We start from the raw sequence: 24,618 nt of genomic DNA, 5'->3' as shown, positions 1-24,618 counted from the left end.
CTTAATGCTAGATATAAACAGGGCCAGTTTTAAAAATAAAAATAGTCCAACTTTTAAAAATGCTAAAAATAAATTACATTCCATTGTGCTATATCTAGCTGTTTTTGAATGAATCATATGAATTCAAAACCAGTCTAACTGTTCTGGAACTCCATTTAGTCGACAAGTGATTTTTTTTGTAAATCCATACAATCCGTTTTTATGTATTCTGAACAAAATGAGATATGCTTGCCCTTGCAGAATGCTAATGCCAGGTGGATTGCTAGGGTGTTCTGGGTGGTTGCTTACTTACCTAAATCAAAAGTGCCCCTTTCTAAATCTCTATTATATTCTGGTTTCTAGATATGGCTCAGGTCCCTCCTTCGAGGTAAGTCCATTTATGCCCGTCAGAAGTCTAATCGCTTAGGAAAGTAATCGCATACCTCTCCTTTGAAATGCACCAGATTTGAGGCATCATTCATGTCCAAAGCAAAAGCAGTGCAGTTACATGCCAAAGTTTAGTACTTTGCTACTCTAGGCTAACTTTCATACCAAGCTTTTGCAATTGGAAATGGACAGATTTTCAGTATTAAGGTCAAAATCGTATACTTCCAACTTTAGGGAGATTAAAAAGGGGGAATGAGGTGCACTATTGTGTGTGTTTGTTTGTGGGGCCATGACACATTTCTTCGTATATATGCTAATATTAGTACGCTGTGTGTAAACCACTATCCTTTGATGCCTGGAGATTTAGGTGGTAAATCACTTCAGTCTTCTTAGCTCTAATCCTCCCCACATCTGTGCCCCTTTTCTCTTCCACTTTACTGCCCTAATTCAAGTATGGCATAGTTGGCCTCATTCATCCAACTCAGATACATTTTGTTTGCCCACCCTTTTTCTCCCTTGTGGCCTAATCCACTGCAGGTTGTTTCAGAGAGATGATCTCTCCTTCCGATTCATTCGCATCACTCGCGGTTTGTGAAATTCTCTGGATCGTTTAGAGGTGTGTTTGTGTGTGTTGTGTGTTGGGTGGGGGGAGGTTCAGCAGTGTAATCTGCTAAGTGTCTCCCACTGCAGAAACAGCAGCACTGATTCAGCTTAGCCTGAGCAGACCAGGCAAATCTGCAGTAATCCTTGCCACAGAACCCAGTCTGACAGTCCCACCATCTGGAACAGCGCCACCTCCTGTATACGTACACCCCATTGATTACAGAACATTTCTATTGGTGTCTTTCTCTGTTTCTGCAGCAAAGCACGCAGCAAATGGGAACCCCACAATGAAGCCGTTTCCTGACGGCATGTAGATGTTCATGCTTAGTGAGTTTGGAGAATATCATATTCCAGAGTTCTTTGGATGCAATTTATGTATTGTTTCCTAAAGTACCACTTGTGTCAGAGTAGTGGCTCATGGGAGACCTGGGTTGGAGTCCAGCCTGGGTTATGTTCCAGTCTCATTTCTTCATCTCTCCTCTTGACTAATTTTAGTCAAGTGCCAATAAAAATGTGGCTAAAAGCTCATTTAAATGATTCAGTTCCAATGTCAGTATCCAAACATAGTAGTTTTGTTCCAAAACCTAGTGAGCTGCCTAAATAGACAACTACCTAGCATCCTAACTGAAATAGAACCCCATACAATAGCATTCAAAGGTTTAGGCTTGTCTTTGAAAGAACTCTCTTATGTCCACCAAGGCTACATTGTAAAAAATTATTCTTAATGTTGTTAAATAAATTTGTATTGCATTATTTCAGTATCATGTGTGTCACCCTGATGGGGTTTAATGTTTGTGTGACTGACACTGTGCATCTCCTATATATAAGTATTGCGCTCCTCAGCTAGTAGTAAAGCTGTTTGTGATGAGCTTTGTTTCATCATGTGACTTTCTCATCACCACTAGTTTTTGGTGGTTATCAGTGCATTACAATGGTTCAAAATAAAACAGATATTAGTACTTCAATATGTTGGTTTATTTACATTACATCAGTTTATCAGTATTTTATTGTGAATTTAAGTTAAGTCTGTAAAGTCTAAAATGTTGCTGCCATATTTTTTATGGTGAAGTTCTGGCAACCACAACTGCCGGTATTTTACCATAAACGTCACAGATTTGTATTTTTTTTTACAGTGTGCATTTGATCAAAGAAAATAAAATTAAAAATACAATAAAATACAATAAAAATGGTGTTATTGTGAAATATTCCATATTTAAAATAACTTTTCTGTTTTAATCTATTTTAAATAGTTGTGTCAATGTAATTTCAAAAATAACTAATCACTTTTTTATTTTTTTTATATTACAATAATTTCACATTCAATCGTCAAATTAATGTAGAAACAACATAAGGACAGTATATTTTTAATATTTGTTTAATGTGATCATGTTTATGACTAAAGGCGAGTATCACAGATACCAATACTACTGATGTCTCTATGAAATTGTTTTTTCCCCCTAACATTTAACCATTGACTATAGCCATTCAACATTAGAATATAATTGAGAGCTATCAATTTGAACATTTATTAGATGTTAAAAATAACAACTTCAAATTTAAGTAAACTTTAAACAATTTTTACATAAAGCCATTATAATAAATGTCATACTTGTGCCCTTCAGCAAGTAGGAAATATACAGAAATTGCAAGTTATCAAACAGTAAATTCTAGACTTCGAATAGCAGACATCACAGCAGCTGGGTTAAGGTTAGTTTGGCTGCTGGACATGACACAGGTCTGATTGTATTTTCTCACAACTCTTTACCTATTCTGACTCCCTCCCTTCAAGTCTTAAAAACGAATAATGAGCTGGCAAGTTGAATTGGGTCTGTTAGCTGAGACTTTTGAGAAACACTGCATTTCAGAGACATGTTCTTAAATGTGACTCCTATATAACAAATACTTACATGCATGAACACTTTTAAGGCAGCTGTAATCACCTTTTCGGTAACTTTCGGCAAAAACAGCATTTGTGTGAAATATGAATATTTTGTTAATGTATCATTGCGGACTACAATTATTAATTTCTTTCTTTCAAATTTTTTTTTTACTGACTTCAAACTTTTTGATTGTAGTGTAAGTGCTCCACAGGCCACAAGTTTCTCAACGGTCACAAACATGCATAAGTGCATTTCAAACAAAGCATCAAAAGCTTGCAGTTGATTCCAGTTGAGATTCATGTGTGATACACTAATACGCACAAAATATGCACACACAGATACTGAATACAATTAGATGAAGCTAAAAAGAATGAGATATTAATCGCTGAGCTTGTCACAGTGCATTGTGGATCTGTAATCTACATGCTGTGCTGCCTTAGAATTGTTTTGTGTGCCTTACGATTTTTGGGAAAAAGGTTTTGTTTTGATTGGGTGGGTCACAAAGTATCAAAATTGTTTGAATTAGATTTTTTTGTAGTTTGTAAAAATATATTGTTCAGCTGTAGCGTTAAGATGTCAAAAATACATAGTTAGGAAGGGCTTTATAGAGGAGCCAAAAATTATTATTATTTTTTTTATCCACAAAATATTCAGTAGCCTCTCTTTTTGAGTTGTTCCTGTAATTATTGTTATTTGATGCCTCTGTCCCATTTTTGTTCAGGTATGGGCTATTTTTGGGGAGTAGAGAGGCACTTCTGGAGTATTGCTGGTGTGTTCTCTACACAAGTGGACTATGATGGGGGCTTTACATGTAACTCTAACTACCATGAAGTCTGTTCAGATTAGTCCAACCCACAAAAACACAGCCGATCAAATACAGATATGTATATAGACACATGCCCAAATACATTTTCCTCACTTCCATTTCGCTGCTACATGCTTGTTCATTTCCTATATCAGAGGTCTCTGATGACTTTAGCAGCTTCACTGTATCCAGATTAGTGCTTAGCTGCCGCCTTCACCAAAATATTCCCTTCATCTGCAGTGAACTACCCAGAGTGCACTGCTCTCTCCCAGATCCGCAGCCCTCCCCCCCCTTCCTCTGTATGACCTACTTGTAGCCAGACAGTTCAGAAGAGATGAGATGGAGGGATGCATCTGTGATGTTGCAGTGTCTGAACTGGTCCCAGCGAGAAGATTCTGACTGCCGCTCTGCAGAGGGTTGACTTTCTTCTCACACACACACACACAGGCTTTTTTAAGTGTCTAGTGTGGAGAAGACTTGTGGCTGTCAGAATTGCGTTAGGTGTTGAGGTTAATATGTAGAAAGGCTTTGTTATTTCTAAGAACGCAAAGTGCATATGCTGATTCAGTTTTACACAATAGTTTATTAAAAGTTTGTACACATTTGACAGAATGGTTCTTATGATCTTAAAAAACCTTCTAAAAGTTTATGCTTAAATTCTTTCTAGTAGTTTTTTAGACAAATTAAAATTGTACCTGAAATGGTTTCTGAATTGGTTTACAAAACCATTTTAAATGTTTAAGCATTTGTGGGCTCTTCTTCAGTGTAGCTTAGCATCCCAGGATGCACCTCATAAAGTTGGATGAGAGAAGTTTATCTTCATCATAACCATGTGAAACATACAAACACATACACTTACACTCCGGTTCAAAAGCAATATGTTTTTTAATGTTTGAAAGAAGTGTCTTTATTTGTTCCAAAATGCAGTAAAACTAATGTTTAACCCTATCCCTAAACAGGAATGTTTCCCACAATGTTCTTCACTAAATGAACACAAGGGAGAATGATATATATATATATATATATGTATAAATTAAAATCTGTGCTGTTCCTGATTTGAATGTGAGCTGCAAAATCACAGAATATTTTCGTAGCTCTATTTGTGCATGATCAAACATCTTTTTTCTGCTGTTCTCTTTAGGTTTAACAGGACACACGGAAGTAGTGCGAGTGGTCTTCTCTCCTAAAGGCATCAGCTTCGAGAAACTTCTCAAAGTCCTCTGGGAAAGCCATGACCCCACGTAAGGTAAACCAGCACACCTATTCCATCACATCTACACGCATACACTCACACAGATGTCCATAGAAAGACTCCTAGGTGTGAGATGCAGTGGTCCAAAAGCAAACTGCCTCATGAGGTTAAAAAACGGCTGCATCTGTGTGTTCACACTTCCCTTTGCATGTGTATGTGCCGGATGGTCAGGATGATCTCGCGGGAATCGGAAAAGCTTAAGACAGGCTATGTTTATGTGTCTGAGACCAATTCAGCCATGAGAGGAAAAGAGACGTTGCATATGTGTGTGCATTAGTGCAAGCATCACCAATTCCTCCAGTCCGCTAGAAACAGGCCCAATACTGAACACACAGCTGATATTTGCCGTCTTAGTTGTCCTTCAGGTCTTCATTTGAGAATATATCAACCTTGCTGTCTGCCTGCGATCCAGCACTAAGCATGAGACTAAAAAAAAAAACAAATATGTATTTGAATATAATATAGAAAATAAGTACAGAAAAATCAATTCACTCCATGCAAGTAATTGGTTGATCTGTAATACTTGGTGTGTTTTTGACAGATCCTTCTGTCAGTATCTATCTGTCTGTTGAATCTGAATCAACTATCTGTCTCTCCGTTCATCATTCCAGCTGCATGTCTATCTACCTATCAGTCTGTCTATCTTTCTATCATCTATCTATCCTTCTGTCTCTCCATTCTTCATTCTGACTGTCTGTCTGACAGTCTCTGTCCATCTGTCTGATGTAACAGTGTGGCTGCAGCATGAAGCTGTTATTTAGCTCTCTTTGTTCAGTCACCCTTAAACAGAGAGAGAAGAGAGGAAGTCACTCCTCTGAAACATTCATAAAGCCTGACCCTGAGGACCTGAAGTGCGCTCACACAACTATTCAGCTCTCCTTCGTCAGCTGGACTGTGGGACTACAGTCTCTGCTTTAATAGTTTATATGGCATCTATGGTTTGTTCAGTCAGGCCCTCTAATAACTTTCTTGTTTGTATCTTTTCATTCTGGAATATGCACAAATTCCCTTTGGGGATGAGTAATGCATGTCTGTATATCTGCCAGTTGATGACATGCCCCTAAAACCTGAGCGCAGATTTAAGTACGCCGGAGTGGTTTTCTACTTTAAATCTTTCATGTGTCAAATCATCTGGTTTGAGCTGACATGATTACCCTGTGTGTTTGGTTCTGTGCCAGCTCTCTAATTCACATCATGTTCTGAAGGTGTCTGAACTTTAAAAAGTCGCCCGGGACAGCGTCACACTGTCAGCCTGAATGCCCCAGAAGGTAAAGAGTAGTAAAATTACTCATTGGAGCCAGGGTTAGTTGTCAGAAATGGCCTTCAAATATGATTAAACATCTACCTTGGTCTAACTGTCCAGACCCACAGTGTCGCTTGTTCCTACGCTGCCGAGATTGAATCTGCAGATGATGAGCGGAATGAGACTGAGGATCTCTCACAAGCAGACTCCATGTCCAACATCTCCAATGTAGCTATATGCGATGATGACCGCACTGCTTCATGGGTGCAATCTCAGTTGCCCTGCCAACAGGAGCCAAATTCACATCTTGCTGTGCCAGTGGCTGATAATAATACTGTGGTTGGTGCTGGTGCTGATCTTTCTACCCAAAATCCTGTCTATGACAGTGTACCTGTTATGCAAGGTCCTGTAGCTGGTTTAAATACTGCTGATCATTACTCTACCAGGTTCAGGAGAGTTATCAGACCTGTTCGCATACTTATTTAATCTATGGTTCAACTTGAGACCCTGTTAGGTTTGGATTCTGGGTCAACAGTAATTCATGTTTGAATTTAAACTTTGTCTTTAAGTGCATGCAGTTTTTGCAACTTGCTTTTGTTTCTCCTTTTTCTAAGTAAAACTTGCCTTAATTGAGTATGTGGTCTAAGTGTACAAGGTGTAATGGGCACCTTGATTAAGTTTATAGAATGTGATGAAATTTGGCCAATTAAAAAAAAAAATTATCCTTTCATTGGGTAGCTTTTGATTGCTGACTGTCTTCACTGATTGTTTAGAGTGTGGACCATGTAATTCTTTGACCAGTGTACAGTTTTTCATGTTTTTCTCAGAGTTTTTGTGAAATTCTAAGGGTCTGAGTCTAACAGATATGGAAATTAATGTTCATTTCATATATAGAATTACACAAAAATTGTTCAAGATGTATACCTGGATATGTCTGTGTGTGCACTTTCCCCTTTAAATTTCTGACGGCAGGATGTGTTTTAATTTCCCTGTCTTTGCGCTTCCTCTTCCCTTTCTGCGCTGTCTGTGCATGGGAGAGGTGGGTTTTCTAATTGGCTCTGATCAATCCAATTTCATTTTTCTTTTACATATAAGAAAACAAACTGACTAGTACAGGGGTTTCCAAACTCAGTCCTGGAGGGCTGGTGTCCTGAACACATCTCTACCAGCTAATTAAGATCTTAGGCATACTAGAAACTTCCAGGCATGTGTGCTGAGGCAAGTTGGAGCTTAACTCTGCAGGACACCGGCCCTCCAGGACAGAGTTTCGAGACTCCTGGAACTAGTCTGTGGACAACTGATTGACTAGCTGATCTTAAAGGAGTAGTTCACTGAAAAATTGAAATCTGTCATTATTTACTCTGCAGAACACAAAACAATATATTTTGAAGAACGCTGCAGTCCAAACAATATTGACTTTCATTGTGTGGACAAAAATACTTTTTCAAAATACCTTCATTTGTGCTCCACAGAAAAAAAAAATACAGACGTGGATCAATGTGAGAGTGAGTATATAAAGACAAACATTTTATTTTAAATAAACTCCCTTTAAGTATGTTCTGTATAATTAGACTGGCTTAGGACGATGTCTACCCAACCCGATCTGATGTGTAAGAGTTAGAGTGCAGTAGAATGGAACACAAAGCAGAGATCTTAAGACACGTTTTTTAAAGCCGAAGCATTTTTAACTTGAAACTTCATCTAAAATAGTTTATATATACATAGACCAGGTTTTTAAAAATAGACTGCAAGCAACTTGCAGCCTTTTATTGTGGTAAATTATAGATGGTCAAGAAAAATACAGGCTAAAAGGTATAACTTTTTACTGCAAAAAACTATCATAGTCCTCCCAAAGAGTCAAAACATTGTGAATAATAAGAGAAACATTGCTCAAAACAAATGATCAGAACAGACAATTTGATTGTCTGGAAATGTATTTTTGAAGCTGTGGTTCTTTAAAAAGGATCATTTTAGAGATTAGAGGATTTTAACCATTTCTACCCAATAAAATACAATATAGCCTGACATAAAATATTTAATATTTAATATTTTATGTCAACAAATATTTAATATTTACAAATATTTAACTACAAAAATGCCTCCTGAATGTATGAAACATGCTCACCTGTATTGACGTCTAAATGTGCACTTGGTAAGTTTAAACCAATATTTCAGCATTTACTAAAGCAAACCTTGTCCTTCCATATTCTGTTTGCCATTTTTAGGCCATGTTTCATGACCCTGCAGGAGTTTGGGTAGAGAAGCATGATGGAGAGCATGGCCCATGTGCGTGACAGAAGCGTCAGATTGTGTTTTTTGGCGCGGGCCGCTGCACTGAGATTGGCTACAGAGAATCAGGAACGTCTCTGTAGGCTGTTCATCCATGCATGCATGCATAAAGCAAACTCCATTTGTCCGTACCCGAACACTCACACTGAATCAACTATGAATCTGTGCACGTGTGTGTTCGTCCTTACTTGAATCATGGGTAAGTACAGTATGAAACCTTTTCATAGGCTGCATGCTTGTTTCTGTTGCGCACAGAGACCTGTTTATTTAGCTGCTGTCTCACAATTCAAAGGGTTCTGCTTTCAGCAGCATGATTTCAGAATCCTCCAATCACGGCTGGGATAGCAACATCCACAGCCAATCAAATGCTCCCAGCACGCTCCTCTTCATACCCCGGTCTCATACCCAGCAACACTTGCTCTGGCAGAATCTTTAGGTCATGGTATTGCAAATGTGCGGAAGCTTCTCTATACCCTAAGCTAGTTTTCTATAAATATAGGGTGTATTTCATGCCGTCATGCTACATCTTTGGCTGTGCTGACAAAGATAGTACAGGAACCAGAGGGTGGGGAGAGACGAGTTGGGAAAATTGGGTTCCTCGATGGATTTGACAAACAGGAAATGACTGAAGCTAGTGTAACAATTCTATTGCCTGTGGCAATCCATAGAGTGGAGAAGTGCAGTGTGTACGAGAAAAAAGCACACGAGAAAAAAGCACACACGTACGCATGATCGCCTCAGCAGTTTGTTACTTCCTTGTTTAAGAAAGACCCCCCTCCGTCCCTCCCCATTCCCAGTGGACCCCAGGGCGCTCAGTCTGTCTACAGGATAACAACATCTTATCTTCTCTGTTCTCCTCTCCTCTTCTCTCCTCCCCCATCTCCGGCTCCTTCTCTCCTCCGTCTCTCGCTCCCCCTCACCATCATCCCACCAGCATTTCCACAGTGACTCCTCATTCTTACCATCAGCTTTTATCTCTTAGTCACTTTCTTCATTCCACCATCCCGCGCTCCCTCGTTCCGCTAACAGTGAAAAGCAAGAGGGTGAGTTCCTCTCCTCCTTTGTCCTTGTTTTTCTGTCTTGCCACTTTCATCTTTTATGGTGTCATGTTTTTTTCTTGATTTGCAGTATTTATGTAGCTGCTGCGTCAGAGAGATGCATTAACGCACGCTTCATGGGGGAGAGACAAGATGGCTGACGCAGGCGTTCATACCTTTCAAATATAAAAAGGTTTATCTAGATTCTCCGAGGCCTGTAAATGTTAAATCCAGTTTCCCACATGCCATCTATGTGTAATCTGTGACCGACACCTTTGCTGTATATAAACATCGATGCACAAGCTAATTACGTACTGAAACTGTTTGCAGGATCTCTGTAATTACTCAGCAATACTCTTGATTTGTTGTTGAAAACAAAGGTTATTGGTTTCACGAACACCATTTTGTACAAAAGCCACCAGATGGGACAAAAATAAGAGACCTTTTCTAAATTAGGATCCCCCCCTCGTCTTTTTGGGGTTCAGTCTCCAATGGGCACGTGCCTCTCGGGGGGTGACCTCGACCCCGGCTCCTCCCCAATGAGGGGGGCTCATTACAGTTTGTCAATCAACTATAGGAGGAGGGGAGAATAGATTGAAGAAATGCTTTTTTTATGTAAAAGGGGGTGGATTTGCTAGCAAAAAACATATTATTGTTGAGAAAATAAAGAAACTGAGCTTCTTTTCTAGACATATTGGACCGATTTGGATGTTTTCTGTTGTTGTCGCTTTATTGAAGGTGCACACTGTATTTGTATATATATATGTATATTTTGAAAGCAAGCAAAAAAGAAATGAATACTTTTATTCAGAAAGGATACATTAAACTGACCAAAAGTGACAGTAAAAGACAGTAACAGTCTTTTTCAAATAAATTGTAATTTCTGACTGAGCTTTCAGTTCATCAAAGAATACTGAAAATATAAATCTAAAAGTTTCTACAAAAATATTATGCAACACAACTTTATTCAGAATTGATGATAAAAAATGTTAAATATATATATTAAAAATAATTACATATAATTTTTTTTAAATTACATTCAGTGAATATAGTTTTTATACAAATGCTATTGAAATTAAAAAAAAATTGTAAAATTATTTCTTAACAATTTTAGGGCCATATAAAATCTTCTTCTTAATTTTTCTGGTAATCAGATGAAGGCATAAAACAATTTAATTTATTCTAATCAAATTAAAAATAATTACATTTTTTGGCAAACAAAGTGCAGCACTACAGAGGTTTACGGTTCAAATTAAAAAGAAAACAAATGTGATTATTCATTTAAAATAAAGATCTGTTTGCCATGAGGAACTTGCAGTCACTTTGTATGTGATATGACGGTAGTTTTGTCAAATGAAACATTAAAAAGACTCTCAGAGTAGCTGGGGATGAAATTCCTGTATTCATATCATCATAGTAAGACGACAGAGGTTGAAAACACCGCAAGCGTCATCCGTGCTTATGTAAGCAAAACAGTGTGTTGAACTTGCACCATCTGCCACTCATTCATTCATCCATTGCGGAAATTTTGGCGCCTTTACGGGTGATGTCAAATGCTTCCACAGATTTGTAGTATTACTAGAGAATTTACCTGAGCATTGCAAACCTCCCTTTGTTTTTGGTTCTTGTCAACAGTATCTCCGCCATGATAAGCACTGAATGAGTGACAGGCTTTCTGTTGTGATATTGCGCAAGGTAAATAAGAGGGTGACATCAAACGTTAGTGGAGAAGACTAATGAAAAGATTCACGTTAATCAAATCTTCTTTTAAATGTTTGCTGAAATAAACAGGAAAATATTGATTCACAGCTTTTGAAAATCAATATCAAATCGACGTCATTAAAAAAAACTATTATAAACTATATAGATATATATTTTTCACCATTAGGCTGAATACCAACAGCAAAAACTGATGTTTGCCACAGATTATTTCATAGTCATGGATCTAGTTTTTACAGTAATATAAAGATTACTTCTTTTCTGCAAGAAAAATGAGTGTGAGAGAGCATTACTTGTGGTGAAATCACTTAAATACTAGCAGATGCATATTAAAAATAGCAAACACTCATACAAACCATATAACATTTACAGCACATTTTAAATGTGTATTTTTTATTTGTAAGGAGAGTGCAAGAATTTGTGTGTATGTGCAAAAGAATGAGGTTGTGAGCTTGTGTGTGTATGTGTGTTACATAAGAGGTGTAAAAATAGACCCAGCTCTGCACCATTCCTCTTAGTTGGCTGCTCTCGCACGCACACTGCTTCACTTTACCCACAGGGCACATACAACAGTGCTCTGAACAACCCCTCACACATATACTCTCCCTGCATCATATACACTCAGATTCACAAACATACCCACTCTCACTAAAGCACCACACGTGCACCTTCACACACAAAAGGTGGACATACTCTATCAACAGTAAACAAACACAAAAGCCGATGGAAATACGAGCCACAGAGTACATGAGTAAAGTGATAAACACAGCAGACTGAGATTCGGAGCCATCAGTGTGACACATGATTGACATTTTGTGTGACACAGAAAGTTTAGCTTTTGAAAGACGTGGAGAGATCTCTGGAGTCAGTCCACGGGCTTCTCAAAGGAAACGCACTGAATTTTTTTGTCATTATTTACTCACCATCATGTTGTTTCAAACTAGTATGGTGTTATATACTTTTTCATAGTTTATAGTGACCATGGCCTGGGCTGAACTACAAAAAGGAGTTTACAAAAAAGCACTACGAAAGCACTATAAAAGTTATCATGTTCTGATAATTACTGATAAATGGACAATATTAAAATTGAAAAGTTAGATCACTCATTTTAAATCCTACCAGAGAATTAAAACATAACATTATAATGTACGTCATGAAAAGATGATGATGTTTTAGAAATTTGCTAAAGATTATTTAACAGTATCTAAAGGCTACGTTTACACTAGTGCATTTTTATTTTAAAACGCATAAGTTTTTCTATGGTTACACCTGTTGTTTACACTACTCCGACGTTTTCGACCCTCGAAAAACTGAGACTTTCGAAAAACGATGCAGACCCCGTTTTAGTTTGAAAACTCTGGGGTTGCCTTTCAGTGTAAATGGACCAAAACAGAGACTTTTGAAAACAATGGTGTGGCCGCCCACATTCGCTCTGCGTATCCTTGATGACCGTGTAAACAATAACATCATACTCATTGTTGTACCTGCATGGAAGGTCATGTGACATACGTTTTCGGGTGTGTAGTGTGAACGGAGAACGTTCTTGAAATGCAGTGAAAATGTAAGTGTAAACGAGGATTGTTTTCATTTTAAAAAGCCATTTTAAAACAAAAACACACTACTGTAAACAGGGCCATAGTCTTAAAGATCAACCATTAAATATAAAAACATTACTAAAAACAGTGGCTGGTAATTTATTTGATATTTAAGGATTAATCTTGAATCCTTAAAATTAAACTAATGGCCATGAACTCATTGTACTGAAAATTATATTTAAATAAGTAAAATATTATTTATTATTATTATTACAATGCAAGCGTGACATAATTTTTAAGTTGAATTATCATTTGGAAAATTCTGTCATCTTTTACTCACTCTCAAGTCATTCCAAACCTTTATGAATGTGCGTAATGTAGCCTATAATGCAGTTATAAGGTCTTAAAATGTTAAATATTGTGGTAACAAATGACTGAATTAGTTTTTGTCATATGATAATGGATATCACATAAGCAGTGAGAGCAATATCACACAAGTGTTGTTTTTGTTTCGAATAGCATGAGTACAAATGTGATTTTATACAGTTCAGTAGATAAGTTAATATTGTGTTATATTTTATTGTCTGTTTTTGCTAAATATTTCCAATGAAAATATGATCTATATAGCCACAGTAGAACTATTGTGGGTCTCTGCGCAATTATGTAGCAAAATTCTGTAATCATTTACCCACCCTAAAGACTTATTTTATTTTGTGTAACATAAAAGAAGGTATTTTGAAGACTGTTGGTAACCAAGCTGATTTGGTAACAAGGCAATGACTTTCACTGTATGAACAAAAAATAGTGAGGTGTTTCTCAAATTATCTTTTTTTATGTACCATAATTAATGTTAGGCTGTTGTAGACCAAATGTCTATGTGAAAAAAAATTCATATTGAATCAAATTAAATATTTCTTTATAAAGCTACTTTTTATTTCTACTTGATACTGTTCTCATCTTTTGGGGGTATTTTCACAGCCAAATTTAATTTGTGATTAATTCGATTAATTTCCACGTCATGTAATTAATTAGATTAAAAATCTTAATTGACTGACAGCCCTGATTATTACACAATTTTCATTTTTGGGTGAACTGTCCCCTTATGTAAAATCTGTGTTTATTTCTTGTTACTTGAAAACTAATGTCCCTCAAAGCCCTTTTCAACAAACCTGAACACTAATAAATATATACTTTTCATCTTTCCCCTTTCATTCACCCTTCCAAATCTTTTTTCCCCTACTTTCCTCATCATCTCACCAGGAGGGCCACATAAATTTCTGATATTTGAAATGCCTGGATTGGTCTAAAGCATCCTTAGAGGATTGGTATCTGTCAGGTTGATGCTGTGTGTGTGTGTTTGCTTTAACGAGTGTGTACAGCTTATTCACTCACAAGTACACTTAGTAAATCTTTCCTTTTCTTCCCTCCATCTAAAGCAAAGGGTGATGGTTCTTGACCTCTGCATTAACATAAATAGTTTTCCTGCAGGACAGCCGTGTTATGGTAAGAGAGAGAGTCTGCATTTGACATTTATGTAGTCAGCTCCTGCCCAGCTTTCTACTCTCACCCTGTTTTAGTGCTGACGACACATCTGCAGTGTTCTCCACTCTTGTTTCATGTGCGGCATATGTGTGTTGAGAGGAGAGATTCTGTATATTATTCATCTTGAACAGGGAGGATCATCAATAATAACTAAGCGCTGTGATTGAGGCTCTAAAAAGAAGCGCTCCACTGTCTCGGGTGGAGTATATTGAGTGCTAATCATTTCCTTTTTGTTTTTAACTCCTTTTTTGCTCATTTGAGAAGAGATAGATTTAAGGGTTTTGATACAATAAAATGTATGTGAGGATTAAAAAGGATTTAAAGAAAACCCACAGAAAGAAGCACAACTGTTTTCAACATTGATAATGTAAAACATTAGCATATTAAATTATTCCTGATGTATCATATGACACTAAAGAGTGGAGTAAAGGCTGCTGAAAACTCAGCTTTACAATCACAGGAATAAATTATATTTTAAAATAGATTTAAAAAAATGAAATTGTAATAATATTTCACAATATTAATGTTTACTGTATTTTTAAATAAAACAGCCTTGGTGTAGGTGGATCATGTCTGTAGTTAGGTAATAGTACACTTGTGTTAACTGACTTCAACTGACTTTGTTCCACTAGAAATGTCTTAGAGAAGTTCCTGCATCATTTTTGTTCAGATGGTAACCAAGTGTTAATTAAGTGTCCAAATCCAAATTTCTTTCTAGAAACACTTTCCAGTATTACTTGGCTGTGTGATGTGTTTAGTGGCTTTGATGACACTCAAGCCTCAGGGTCACAGGGAAGGTCAGTGACTGTCGCTTTGGCACTTTGGGGGATCAGCCAATCAGAACACAGGACTTTAGCCTTTGAATAGAAAGCTAGAGAAAACACTGTGTGGTAGAGAGCTCATGGAAAGATGGCCGATATCCAGTTTTGCTGAAAAATACGAGACAGTAAATTCACTGTAGAGGAAAATGACAAGGGAATACTGGAAAACATAAACATATTTCCATATTTTAACAAGCTGAAAATTATTCAGAGACATAATATTTTACATAACATTTCTTGCAGCAGTATAAAAACAGAACTGGACGTTGCTTGCTTATATTCACTGAAAAGATTGATGTATACAGAGTGTGTGACAGGAATGCAAATTTCTGGGGTGCGAGTTTTTAAAATGGTCTAAGGCATTTATATATATATATATATATATATGTGTGTGTGTGTGTGTGTGTGTGTGTGTGTGTGTATTTCATAGGAATGGCACAGGGGACTGATCATGGCCCGCAGTATCATTGTGCCATCTACACCTACAGCCCAGAACAGCAAGAGCTGGCCATTAGAAGCAAGCATGTACCAGGAGGTGTCTTGAAACACACACACAAACTTTCCATTGAATTGTGTTGCTTTTATAATGAGTTAATGATATTTTATTACTTCAAGTCCTACCCCTTCAAACATAAGCATGATGGTGCATTATTAATTTTTAGATTTTTCTTAAGATTTTATTATTTATTACTACTTATTAAGATTTAGTTTCTACAATTTTTTTTATTATTTAAAGAGATAGTTCACCCAAAATGTAAAATTACCTCATGATTTACTCACGCTCGGAGTTATGTTAAAAAATGTCCTGGCTCTTCCAAGCTAGTATAGTGTATAATGGCAGTGAATGGTGGTAGAGATTTTGAAGCCCAAAAAAGTCTATCCATTCATCAAAAAAAATACTTTTCATGGCTTTGGGGGGTTAATAGAGGCCTCCTGAAGCATATTAATGCATTTTTGTAAGAAAAATATCCATATTTAAAACTTTATAAACGTAATCTCTAGCTGCTCCAGGTCACGAGCATAGTCTTGTGGATGAAGCATGACGATTGACTTTGCCCTACAGGCGATGAAAGTCACAGCGCGGTCCCACGGGAAAGAGATGTCCAATTTAGTGGTCGAGGATTGCCATCTTTGGCTAAACCTGACTGAGATGAAAGACATCGACAAAGCTCGCTTTCTCGATTCTCCCATCTCCCAGGCAGGCCTGTTCAGCAACACTGTCAAGGACTTTCAACACATCTTGCCCCAACTTGATCCTTTAGCTGCCACCGTTCCGTCGCGGGCAGTTCCTCAGCCTGCTCATCGCCGTGGCGCCCCCCTGCATCCTACACACAGTCTCTGCCCCATGCTGAGAGTTCTTTGAGGCCGGTGCGTTGAGCCCCGTGCAGGACAACGGCGCCCCCAGTGTCACATCCGGCCATGAAATCGTCCAAGAAGACAACAAAGCGGCCCTGAAATGTGCAATCTGGGGATGGGGGAGACTGCTCTTCAGGAGGTGGCAGAGACAGCAACACTCCTTCCCCCGGAGGAGGGCCGGGTGGAGAATGCTTATTTTCCTCAGGGAACATGGGGACTTTTGCAGGTATGACTCAGAACGCGATGCTTTCTGGAACATCCAACACGACTCCCCATCGCTCCACCAGTACGTTGACTGTCCCTTTGGTGCCCGTGTACGGAGTTTGGGGCCGTGGCTTGCACTGCCCAACCCGTCCCATTCGAATGGTTCGACTCGGCTATGTGATTCAGTTCGCACCGGATCGACCAAGTTTAATGGTGTTCTCAGGACTTTGGTGGCAGTCTGGGATGCCTCTGTCTTGTGCGAGGAGATAGCTGTCCTGTTGGCGAAGAATGCAGTCAAGCCGGTCTCTCCAGCTGAGATGAGGAAGGGATTTTACCGCTCTTACTCTATCGTACCCAAAAAAAGTGATGGCCTTCGACCCATCTTGGATCAGCAAGTTTTGAATCGGGTCCTGCACAAGCTCACATTCAAAAAATGTTGTTGCTGGCAGTGCGTCTAGCTTTACGGCAGTTTCGGCCACTGTTGCTAGACAAGCACGTCTTGGTCCGCACGGACAACACTGTGGCTGTTTCGTACATCAACCGACAGTGCGGTCTAAGATCACGCTGCATGTCTCAACTCGCCCGCCATCTACTCCTCTGGAGTCAGATGCGGCTCAAGTCGCTGCGCGCTGTCCTCATTCCAGGGGAGCTCAGTCATGCAGCCAACACGCTCTCACGGCAGCTCACTTTCCCCTGAGAATGGCGACTCCATCCCCAGATGGTCCAGCTGATCTGGAGTCGATTCAGAGAAGCCCAGGTAGACCTGTTTGCTTCCCACGAGTCCTCCCACTGCCAGCGTTATGCGTTTCCCCCAGTGAGCCTGCTCGCACAGACACTGTGCAAGGTCAGGGAGGATGAGGAACAGGTCCTGTTGGTTGCGCCTTACTGGCCCACCCGGACCTGGTTTTCGGAAATCATGCTCCTCGTGACAGCCCCTCCCTGGCACATCCCCCTGAGGAGGGATGTCGTCTCTCAGGGGCTGGGCACCATATGGCACCCACATCCAGATCATTGGAATCTCCACGTGGGGATTCTGGACGGGACGCGGCAGACCTAAGTGATCTGCCACCTGCGGTGGTAGACACTATCACTCAGGCTAGAGCTTCCTCTAGGAGGCAGGCCAATGCTTTGTAGTGGAGTCTGTTCACAAATTGATGTTCTTCTCACCAAGAAGACCCCCGGAGATGCTCGGGTTAGAGTCGTGCTTTCTTTCCTGCAGGAAAGGTTGGAGCGTAGTTGGCCTGAAGTTCCTGTCTTCAAGACAGCGCTCATAATCGCACTCAATTCCATAAAGAGGGTCGGGGACCTCCAGGCATTTTCGGTAAGTGAAGAGTGCCTTGTGTTCGGGCTGCCTCACATTGTCCTGAGACCCCGGCCTGGATACGTGCCCAAGGTTCCCACCACTCCCTTCCAAGACCAGGTGGTGAACCTGCAAGCCATGCCCCTGGAGGAGGCAGATCCAGCCTTGGCATTGCAGTGTCCCGTAAGAGCGCTTCACATATACGCGGACCACACCCAGAGCTTCAGAAGCTCTGAGCAGCTCCTGGTCTGCTTTGGGGGTCAGCAGAAAAGGAAAGCTGTCTCTAAGCAGAGGTTGGCCCACTGGATAGTGGATGCCATTGCCTTGGCATACCATTCCCATGGCACCTCTCTGGCAGACATCTGTAGAGCTGCGGGCTGGGTGACACGCGTGGAGGGTTTGGGAAGGTTTTGACCTTAGCATAGCTTTTGTGACACCCTGAGCTTGTCAACAATTGCTGCTCCAATTGCATTTGTCTGAAAGCAAAAAGTCATATACAGCTACGATAGCTTGAAGGTGAGTAAATCATGGGGTCTTTTTCATTTTTGGTTGAACTATCCCTTTAAATTAAATTTGTAAATGAGGACATATCATAGACTTTTATTGTTTTCAGTTCAATAAAATTATTTTACAAGAAGCCCTCCAAGAGAACCATTTGCATTTTTAGAATTTATTTTTATAAAAAAAAAAAAAAAACGTTATTTACTTTTATTTATGAATAATTTTTACTATACTCTTTCATGGTTAATGTCATTTTTCTATATTATGTGTTAGAGGGGACATTAGTGAGAAGTAAGGATACACTACTGTTCAAAAGTATAGGGCTAGTAAAATAAATTAATACTTCTATTCAGCAGGGATGCATTTTAATTGATCGAAGGTAACAGTACAGACATTTATAAAGTTTCTCTTTTTTCTCTATTGAAAAAAAAATGCATCACAGATTCCACATAATCTTTAAGCAAAACAACCATTTTCAACATTAATGATAATAAGCACCAAATCAGCATATTATAATTATATGTGAAGACTGGAGTAAAAACTGCTGAAAATTTAGCTTTGTCATCACAGGAATAAATTACATTTAAAGTTAAAATATATTTTATAGTGTTACTGTTGTAACTGTAGTTTTGTTGTGTTTTTGATCAAATAATGCAGCCTTTGTGGATGTTAATTTATTTTTAAAAACATACAGATGCCAAAACTTTGAATGATAATGTACGTAAATGCATAATTCATAATTATAAAACAGATTAAATCCAAGGATTTTTCTTTTTCCCCATCACATCTACAGAGCTCTTCTGTCTCATTTCCAACCACTCTTTTTCATTCTTTGCTGCTCTCAAACTGTCCATTGTCAAACGCTGACTGCCCACACCTGTCAGAAAGATGCTTTTGTGGATGCTCATGAATGCAGCTCATCTGGATGGCTGGCCTGTTATCCCCTGTCAAACTAACGTGATGATGCTTTGTTTTGTGAGGAGCAGGAACTTGGGTAACTATCACTGTGGTAACCATTTGCTCCTCATGTCATCGGTTATGCTTCTAGTGCTCATATGTGATTTGGGCATGAGGGTTATGAGGCATGGGCAGGGAGGTTGAAAGGTCAGGCTTGTGCGAGGTAGCTTTGGTTAAAGGGACGCATTCAGATCAGGGGGCCCCAGTGACCCCACAAGCTGAAATGTACATACACACAAATGTAGTGAGGCAGAAGGCTCCATTTATTTGATCAAAAATTATATTTGACATTATTGTCAATGTCTGATAAACATTTTTTATTATTGTCAATGTTGTGCTGCTTAATATTCAGTGTAAAAGTAAATCCCTTATGAATTGAACATTTGAAACAACAGTATTTATTTGAAATATTTTGTAACATTATAAATGTTTTTACTGTCACTTAAGATCAATCCAATAATTCCTCGCTGAATTATATTTATTAATTGTGTTCCTGTAGCTTGATTGGTAGAGCACTGCACTATCAAGCGCAATGTTGGGGGTTCGATTCCCCGGGAACACATGATATGTAAAAATGTATAGCCTGAATGCACTGTAAAGCGTCTGCTAAATGCATAAATTTAATTTTAATTTACTTTTTTAAATTTAATTAAAGTATTAATTTCTTAATAATAATCAGTATAATTTGAGAACTGGTATTGAGTGTGTAAATAATAGTAAAAAATAGTATTTTGTATGGTGTGTAATTATTGAGCAATAGGTCACATTACAATTTTTGTATGGAACGAATGGTTCCAGATTGCATGAAATCTAAATCTAAATATGTTTATAAAAAAAAAAAGCAACACATCTCCAAGGCATCATAGCTTTTCCCTGCAGTTCCAGTTCTTGTGCTTCTCTCCTGATCCTTCTCTTTCTGTGGGCAGAGCGAATCTGAAGTGGTTATGAAGAATGGCTTGGTTACATAAGCAGCAGTGATGAGATTAGACATTTTCAGGGTCTTGTTAAAATATAGACGAGTGTATGAGTGTGTTTGCATCCGTCATACTATGAAAAGCACAGCTGATTGTCTGGCAGTGGAGAGTGAGAATTTGAAGAGGGACACTGACATGAAAAACAGACGTGATGAGTGTGATGAGATTGATGAGGCCTTTTAGAGGACACTTCCATCAGGTCAAACTCAGGTGATGAATCAGTCACCGCAGTCGCAAAATAAATTATTAGCACCCATTGAGAGTTGCAATCCATCGAAGTCTCCCAAAACTCTGCCATCATTGAGGGCAGTCAGGGAGAAGGAAAGGCGGGAGTGGGAGAGGAAGAAACAGCCTTTTAGCGCTGTGGCTGAGGAGGGGAGGGGTGCTGTAATAAAATGTAGAAATTTGCAGAACATCAAAGAGTTTTTATTCAGTAGTGAAAGGGAGCGAGACGCAGGAAGAAAGAGTAGAGGTACAATTCTGCTGCAGTGAAGCACTTCCTCAGAGGAGTTATTTTGGGGATTTGAACAGAAGTTTATGACTTTTCTTTGTTTATCTGCTTCTGTTATGCTGTACACATCAATTTTTTTTTTTTTTTTTTTTAAGATAAAGTTGATGCACAAATGTGATTTGGGGTTATTTACATTATAGTTTTGGTTGCAGTATAATTCTGCTTATTTACATTATATTATATAGATTTTTCGTCTTATGTACAATTTAATGCTTTTACATTATTCCGTGTTTTTAGTTAATATAGTTAATATAGTTAATAAAGTTAATATAGTTATCAAAATTAATTTTGTGAAATGTAAAATGTTTATGTAAAAAGCATTTTTTATAAAATGAATAGACCATATTGATGTAGCACCCACATCTTTTATTTATTTATTTATTTATCTATTATTATTATATTGTCTTGAGTCATGTTTTTGTTCCCTTTATAACCCATAGAAAACCAAAATAAAGAGTTGTATATAAAATGTCACTTTCTCTTTGGCTCAAACTATCAAATACAGTCAGAGTTATATTTAAAATTGTCCTGGATCTTCCAAGATTTATAATGGCAGTGTATGGGTGATATTCAAAAGTCCAATAGAAGTCCAATAAACTGCATAAAAAAGTGCTCCACATGGCTCCGGGGGGTTAATAAAGTCCTCCTGAAGCAAATCAATGCACATTTATAAGAAAAATATCCATATTTATAGCTTTATATATGGTAATCTCTAGCTTCCACTGTCATGCGGTGAGAGGTGACGAGTGTGGAAGTGTGCAAAACACCGGTCACAAATTAGAAAGTTGTCTGAAAGAAGAAAGTCATATACCGTACACCTGGTTTGAGAGTGAGTAAATTATGGGGTCATTTTCTTTTTTGGATGAACTAGCGCTTTAAGCATGTTAGCTGATTCTGATAATGAAAAGGGCCATGTGATAATCTAAATAGACTGAATTTTCATCCATAATGCTATTCTCCAGCATTGTCTAGCTCAGGTTTCCAGAAACACTACATTTAAAGTCAAAATCTCTCTTTTTGTTCCATGTCATGTAATCTCAAACATATAGACGCTCATACTATCACACTTTGATCTGTCTCCGCTCACAGGTCACATGACCCTCCACTGCCTTATTCCCTCTCACAAAATGCAGGAACAGCCAAGGATGACAAAATGGCATCCTGACTATATCATATGCACGCACACACACACACACACATACACACTCATGCTTAAACGCAAACTAAGCATGTGTGGAGATGGCCTTTGCACTGTGTTCTAAAGTGAATCACACACATATATATATAGATTTATACATACACCTACACATGCTCTTCTGTTGGTGCAGCTGAACTGTACAGCTTATAATATGTGGAAGATGCTGTATAGCTTTTGGCAGAGACTCTAAACAAGAAACCGTAAGCTAGCAAGCTAAGCTAAATTTATCATGGTCTCGGGAATTTTGCAGTATAGCTTTTTAGTTAATAGAAAGAGCTGCATTAATATTTTTTATTTATGTTGTGATGTGAAAAGTAGGCCAAGCTGTTGTAGTTAAAACACTCAAGGACTGTGTGTTAAAGTGCACATGTTCAGGTTTGTGAGTGTATGTGTGTGTGTTTGTGTGTTTAAATAGTCTTATATATAAGGTGAGTTAGCACTCACTGGGAAATATAAAATAAATTAAATCTGATAGGAAAATGAAGGGAATTCTGATTGCAAAACTGCTGTTAGTGAAAACAGTAATATACTAGAAAATGGTTGGACAAATAATAACAAGCATTTGTGTGTGTATTTATCAATGCAGAAACAGTGACATTATTTGAGTCAGAGTCACATGAAGCATATTCAGATATGCAAATGCTTATGTAATCTCTCTCTCTCTCTCTCTCTCTCTCTCTCTCTCGGTCTCTATCTCTTTCTGTCTCTCTTTGCTTGACTGTCCACAGAAATGTTCTCCACCACCAGAGAGACACAGACCACTGAGCTTTGACAGTGCCAGCTTTCTGACACCATATCCACACATATCACATTTTTTCCCAAAATCATACTTCCTCTGCTTTTAATGCACACTATGTAAAAACAGGGCTCAACGATATGGATGTTCATTTCTGCTTGCCCATTCAAGCCAATAGTTTAGATTTGGCCTTGACCTTCAATATAGGCCTAACACAAAAAAAAAAAAAATTGAGAATTATTATTTGTTTTTGTTTTTTGTGAAGAAATTGTGCTGTATATAACCACAGGGGGAGAAAGTAGCTTTTGATAATTCTAACCATTTTTAGTGGATTCTGATTATAATATAATTGTCATAAATGTAGTAGTAACTGGCCTAAATGGACTGAAATTATGTATTGTTTATTTTATTTTTTTTAAATGCAGCATTTTATTTATGAAATTAATTATTATTATGTTATTATTATTATAGTAATAAAATTATGTTTAGATGTATAAGCACAATTTTTCCACACACTGGCACCAATTTTCTTTTTCTTTCTTTATTTTTTATTTTTTTGTTTTGTTTTATTGCTATGCTCTGGTAATAATTCTTCTTATCAAGGTTTTGGTCCTCTTTTTATGCATACCTGGCTAAATGTTTTTTGATTGTACGTCTTTCTGTTCACTGTAGCACGTTCAACCATGTGATAATCCTTTAAGATAATTGTCATCTTTTTTTGCCTTCTAAAAGAATAATCTTATATTACAGAGATAATATATATATCTTTGTTTTTTGGATTTCCAGGTTGCTGTTAGGATCTCTTGGTGTTATGATGCACATGCAGCCTAGAAATGTGATCAGAAGCAGAGTAAATGAAGCAGACTTCTGTCTCCACCTAGTGGTTGACATATGAAACTATATAAATTTCAAATAGGACACTTGTGATTGCTCAAAGCCAGCACAAAAACGCTCTCCTCTCTTTCTTTCTGTTGTAGAGCCACCTCCCTCAGGTCTACATGTGAGCTTTAGAAATACTGTGATTGATGTTCAAAGGTGTTTTGTTCTGACCTTAAGTCATTTTCTGTTGGAGTTTGTTGATGTGCCTCCAAGAGGGAGACAGAACTTCATTCATGTCGCTTTAAAAAGAGTTTTGGACATTCTGTCTGACTTTAACATCACAAACACAAGAAAGAGAGGGGTTTCAGTTCAAAATGAGCTGCTTCTCCCAAAACAGCGATCAAGTATATTCTCTTGATGTCAAAATGTGACGTCATTCACCGTCTCTTTCTCTGTGTGTTTCTTCTTTCTGCTAGGCTCTGACTAAAAAAGGCCTGGGTGAGATCAACACAGAGATCCGAAGAGCACACTGAATTTTATTTTAGTGATATTAAAATAATCCTACTGCATCACCCAAAAATAAGATGTTTTAGTTGCTCTTTTGCATGCAGTTACTATAAACGTGGACTGTAGCTTTCAAGCTTTTAAAAGGAGTACCCTGTTTCTTACCCCCAAAAAAGCATATTACTTCAAAAGAATATAGTGCACAAGTCATATGTACTATTTCCCTTTAACATAGGGCAGTGGTGTATTTTCCAAGTGTACAATTTGCTCAATGCATAAAATGACAAACATGTTTATATGTACAAACTATGAAGTCTGTGTATTTTTCTGACAAAATGTGAGTCAGTTACTTAAATCTATTTTAAGTCAAATATAAAGTGCAGTAAAAATACAATCGATTACACATTATTATTGTGTAATAATTATGCAGTGAAAATACAACCACTAGGTGGCAGTACATAAATAT

At 38.0% G+C, this 24,618-nt stretch overlaps 1 pseudogene; it reads left to right on the top strand.

Moving 5' to 3' along the window:
• The window catches only part of LOC132111915 (mitochondrial peptide methionine sulfoxide reductase-like), a 35,140-nt pseudogene extending 10,959 nt beyond the window's left edge, over positions 1–24,181 (top strand).
• The last annotated feature ends 437 nt before the right edge of the window (positions 24,182–24,618 follow it).

This window comes from Carassius carassius, chromosome 31, assembly GCF_963082965.1.
Source record: "Carassius carassius chromosome 31, fCarCar2.1, whole genome shotgun sequence".
Classification (NCBI taxonomy): domain Eukaryota; kingdom Metazoa; phylum Chordata; class Actinopteri; order Cypriniformes; family Cyprinidae; genus Carassius; species Carassius carassius.
The sequence above is the reverse complement of the archived record's forward strand: the minus strand, read 5'-3'. Positions and strand labels throughout refer to the sequence as shown.